Source organism: Thermobia domestica, chromosome 3 (genome assembly GCF_964235325.1).
Source record: "Thermobia domestica chromosome 3, izTheDome1.hap1.1, whole genome shotgun sequence".
In the NCBI taxonomy this organism is placed as follows: Eukaryota; Metazoa; Arthropoda; class Insecta; order Zygentoma; family Lepismatidae; genus Thermobia; species Thermobia domestica.
Window position 1 is genome coordinate 50,391,855 of NC_137456.1, and position 6,000 is coordinate 50,397,854.

The window sequence follows — 6,000 nt, forward strand, 5'->3', positions numbered from 1 at the left end:
CTTTTCGTTCACTTGAACATAGATTATTATATCTACCATACGGGAAGATGTTAATGTTGTTATTGATTAAAAACAAAGGTTATTTATATTATATTGATTTATGTTAAAACTTTATTGTCAAAGATTATATTCAGTAGAAGGTTCATTCTGTTAAGCTAATTATCCGACGACTGTACTCATGTGTAACCTTATATGATATTTGGATAAGATTCTTTTGTATCATGACGCCTTGTTGATATGATGTATACTTTAAAATACCATCTTACGTAATTGCTATATAATGCGCCCTGGAAGGAGCAAACATCTTTTTCCCATGACCGTTTTTAATGATGAATGAAATCGTTGATCATTATAATTTGTGTTTTAAAATGTAATTATCTCTTACACTTTTGATTTCGCATCCTTCGTTGATCGTATTAGTAAGCGACGACATTTTTAATGATAAAAATAATAATAATGGAATAAAAGTTTTATTGTAAATGTATTTATATGTAGGAAACTTAATGAAGTTATATATGAAGGGCGATCAAAATGTAAAGAATAGCACTATTCTTATGTCATTATTATAAACGGACCAGTGGTTCTTAAATATAAAAGTCAAGCTCCATTGTAACTTTTATATGTAGTCCCTTTATCGGGCGACATTTTATATAACGAGATACTTTGTATCGGCTCATATCGGCCCATAATTACATATATCTCGGGCAGAAAGTGCTTTTACATAAGCACTATACCAGTTATAATGTTAATTAAAAATAATAAAAGAAGAATGTTTTAATATATAAGAAATATACATTATTGTCAAGTTGGTTGCTATGTCGTTGTTGATAGATACTCAGTTAACATGTTGAATTGCAAGTCGGTTGTTGTGAATATACATTAAAAGGGATTCAAAGAATAAATTATTTAACATTCATCATAGACTTGTAATTTCAGTAGAAAAGGTGAGCGTATTAGTGAATATAACTTCAGAAGATATTTTAAGGTGAAAACGATTATTGCCACTGAACCAATATATAACTGAACCAGGGTTAACGACTACCTTTGGTGAGTCGTTGTACCGGGGGGTACACTTAGTATTCAGAGGGCCAGTGCTGCTACTCTTTTATTTATTATTATATTACAGACGTATTATTTTGATCTCCTCCCGGGGAAAGTGGCCCCCTAAAAATATGTGTGGACGAAACACTGCACAGGTAGTCTGAGAGTCTGGATCCTTCAATTAGCACAATTTCAGGGGCAGATACACAAAATTATTTGCATTTGTATGCTATTCCGAAAAATCTTCGAACCCGAAATAAAAATCTTGGGTGCATCTTTGCTTGTGTTTACATTGTGTTACTGCCTGATTTCGTACGTTTATGTTGGAAAGAAACATGAAAGATTTGAATTGTTCTATAGGCCTAAAGGGCCCTGAAAAGAATTTTTGCGAAGGAACCTGATTTTAAAGTGCTGCCACTGGTTCGAGGACAAATTAAATATCAATTAAGACACACACTTTGTATTGAACTAGTTTAACTAAAATTAATAAAGAATTATTTGAAATCAAGTATATCTCAAGAACGATTAAATGGACTAGCTTTGATGGCCATTGAAAATTACATTCTGAATGAATGTGATATTGATGCAATAATAAGAGATTTTGCCAAATTGAAACCCATAAAAGTGTCTTTATAACATGAACTTTTTAGTAACAAAGAAAACGAGAAATTAAGCTAACTACCATATTTATATCACTGGAAACACTATTTAAATATGCTTTTAATGAAGTGTAAGAGCATATCTCTTTGTCAAAATCAAACCTGTGATAATGTTAAACTTAAAACTCATTAGCTTTATTCTATTTCGAATTTTATGTGTCAACTGTATTTGTCAAAATACATCTTAGGTATACATTTTAGTTGTTTCCTGTGCTTATTTAAAAAAAAAGAATATATAAATTATTAAAACTGGAACTTTGGTCATGATTCATCCACAGTTAATTAGGTTTAATTTCGCCATTTTTTAATACTCACAGGAAGACTGAATTATTATATCTTGAAGAAATTTGTAACTGTAACAATTATCTGAAGAATTTTTGTCCATTACAGCATTCTATTCTTTTATTATCATTTAGGCGGGGGCGACTAAATATTGTTTATTTACACTTACAAAATGTCTACAACCGATTCTGTTACTGTTTTATATATATATATATATATATATATATATATATATATATATATATATATATATATAGAGAGAGAGAGAGAGAGAGAGAGAGAGAAAGTTTTGATTCAGAAAAAAGTACAGTTGAACGTACGATGCAACATGTACTCCTGGAGGGATTTCAAACGAATTTAGTATACGTATACATTACCATCTGAACAATTTAACCCTAAAAATGCTTTCGATCTCTGAAATAAATTCCTGCCTACGCTCCTGTAAAGCAGTAAGAATTTTAGGGACTGATCATGGGGTAATGCCTCCCTGGAGCAACGACAGTTCCCCAGAAATCATACCTCTGATAGGTCCGGATGTGACACCAGTATTTGTGTATTACCACTCCTCACTCTAAGTGTATTGAAACTTAAGTCAAAGGAACTGTTCTGAAATCTTCACCGGTTCTCTCCTCTGAAACCGCATTCGAATGGGGCCAACCTTGGTCATATACCACATCTGGAATATTACCGTTTATGTCAGAGATCCCGAAAAATATATATTCGACAAAAATAAAGGATGTTTTCGATTTTATTTTATTTTATTTATTTATTTATTTATTTGCCTGTCACCCTCCCACTCTGACCTCCATGCCAACCAAGGCTTAACTTGAACTTAAGCAACATCGACAGCGTCACTATTCATTTGCGATCACGAAAACTAATACCATAACGATTTCGATATAAATATTGTTCATATTGAGTACTTTTACATGCCACTTGCCTCCTTATTACGGATGGCTTCAGTGTCTCGCCCCCACAATTATGGAGCAATTTCAACAAACTTACGTATAGCTATAAACCACCATCTGTAAAATAAATGTGCGGGTGACCTTTTTCGGGGAGGAATTCATTAGCTACTTTTCCAATATCAATGTGGTGGCTTTTTTCTCTTTCCATGCTAAAGATTACCGAAGAGCTCAACTGCATTTGCACCACTGTCCTATGAATATAGATTTTAATGGCATTTACTTTACTAAGTGCTTGCTTAGGTGTTACAGGAAAAGTGAGATTCTGTTATAAATGAGTAGGGGTCTAAACAAATACGGAAAACTATTAGCAATGACACTACTCGAAATGAGTTTTCGCAATATAATGGAACAGTATTTTATTCGAATGTGAAGGAAATCATTGCATAAATTGGCCCTTCCCCTCCTTAGAAGTCTAAGCTAAAATACGTATCTAATAATTTTGAATTAGAAAAATATGCATCGAGTTTCATATCCTTAACTTTAAGGTCTCCTGAGTTAAGTAAATGAATAACCTTCCTGCTAACGAAAGAGTAAAGCTTTGGGCTTTAATGGTATCTGGAGTGTATTATTAATTTCAGCAACCCCGAAAACTATTGAATAGACACTCATATCTTTCAATTAAGAATTGTTAAATTTTCACCCCTCCCATTAAACCTCCATGCCAATAATGCTAAACTTTGATGTGAAAGATATAGAAGGTTTCATAATTCATGTACTCAAAAGCTATGGATTTAACATTAATATCGTTTTTTTCGATTATTTTTGCATGTCCCTGTGTCTCCAGGGGCGGCCATTAAGGGAGTAAGAGGGGGCGATTGCCCCTCTAGAGGAAATTATACTTTGCAAGATCGAAAACCCAAAAATTGTTTGAATATTTACCCCAAAATTTGGAACTATATTTGAAATGTCGCTTATACTTGCCCACTTTGAAAACCACAATATGGGCGCCCTTGTGTGTCTCTCATGATAGAGCTAGAGATGATACGGGTTTCGATTCCCGGCAGGAGTCGTGTGGTTCGGGTTCCACGTTAAGTCGTAGATGCACATCTTGTATAGAGTCACAGCTGAAAGACACGCTGAACTCTATATCACCTCACCTCGTGAGATATTCTATTTTTGCATAATTTCTAAACCACTTCTCTTTCTTTGAATCTTCTCCTTCCTCTTAGGACACGCATAGGTTCAAAACCGAATCTTTCTTCACGGTTGGAGGACGCAAGGCTACTGTACCATACGCGTACAACCCTTATGAGTTGCGCAGTTTGAGTAGCACGCACGAATAAACCACGCTTACATTTATTATATATAATTAATAAAATCTCATATTAGGACTAACTTCGCACACCAAACTTTTAACAATGCGACTTTTTAAATCCTGTTCATCATCTTCTTTATTATTATTATTATTATTATTATTATTATTATTATTATTATTATTATTATTATTATTATTATTATTATTATTATTATTATTATTATTATTATTATTATTATTATTATTATTATTATTGCAATAGCTATATGAAGCAATTATCTCGGCCAATTTCGTTAATACACACCATTCAGCAACCGGTAGTTGTAGAAATCAGGCTTGTGCAACAGCAATTGTTAGCTCAATTGGTAGAGCGCAGACTTATGGATTCAAGGGTTACGAGTTCGAATCTAGCCTAAGTCAAAAGATTTTTTTCTGATATAATTCTTGAGATGGAAATGTTTCTCTCTTCACCTCTCTTCACAAACATCTCGTATTTCTGAATAGAGATGTTTGGATGTGAAATAAAAAGTATACTAGGATATAAGAAAAGAAAGATAAATTACATGATACCTTTTGCAATTTTTAACTATATTTTCACCTATCTAGGACGTTTCTAAAATGTTCAGACTTCTAGACCTCCTTTTCGCTCTCTTACGTGTCCTTTAACTAATTTCTATAATTACTTATTGAGTCTAATTTACTTATAATTACTTATTGAGTAATTATACATATATTACAGATGTCTTATCTCTTTCTCTTTTCTCTACATCATGTCTTGAGATGAATGTTTTGACAATAGGTTACAGACACGATTTTACAAAATAATACGATCTGCGATATCAGTGATACATATTGTGGTGTTTAACTTAACATATAAAACAATAAATAGAAAAACTGAGAATACGAATCTTTTCGTGCACTGATGCTTCAAATCTGTGTCTTTACTCCCTATACCTATGTTAATTCCCTAGTCAAAATAAAAACTCTTCAAAATTAATCAAAAATTCTTATACAACCATCCCTTCCTTGGAGTACTGCGCGGTCACATACCCGTCACTGCGATGTAAAGGCACTTATGGCGACGAGGAGACATACAGGGTGTTAAGAAGCGATAAGACAACAAGACAACTCTGCTAGTTCCTTGTTATAAGTAATAAAAGTGTTAACTGAAAATGAGTAAATATGTATTCGTTTAGAAGTTTGAGCTTGAAGAGTTATTAGAAATTCCAGCAAGGTTAAGTCTTTTCTCCGTATAAAGGAGCTCAAGTTTTGTAATTATTGGAATACGGCGTGAGTAGAAACTACGGGATGCCTTTATTTAATTAACCTGCCATAGTGTTCGCTTGAAGCGTCTTCAAAAATTTCGTTGATAAAGTGCGCAGTCTTAAACTGCTACAAGAAGCATTATTCGACTTTCCTTAAAACTTATTTCTATCATTTTGTGAAACTGGTGTGGTTAAATACAAGAACGTAAGTTCTCATCATTTGGTAAAATCAGATAAATAAATCAGTGCTTCTTGACACAAATCCGTCTAGTATTTAAATGAGCCTGTTAATATTCATCATAGATACTAGTAAACGGTGTAAGTTGTTTTCCTAGCTTAACGTGTAAATTGCTCACATCGCTTACAGAACAACTTAAGTTGCCGAAACCGTCTAGTAAAAATCTTAAAGATGCAATTAACGGAATTAGTTTTTCCATTTATCATTTTAATAAAAACTTGTATCGAACTTTGTATCGAAACTTTCATCATTTAAACGTTTTTAAATGTGGAACTTTTGAAATGTTAACTTT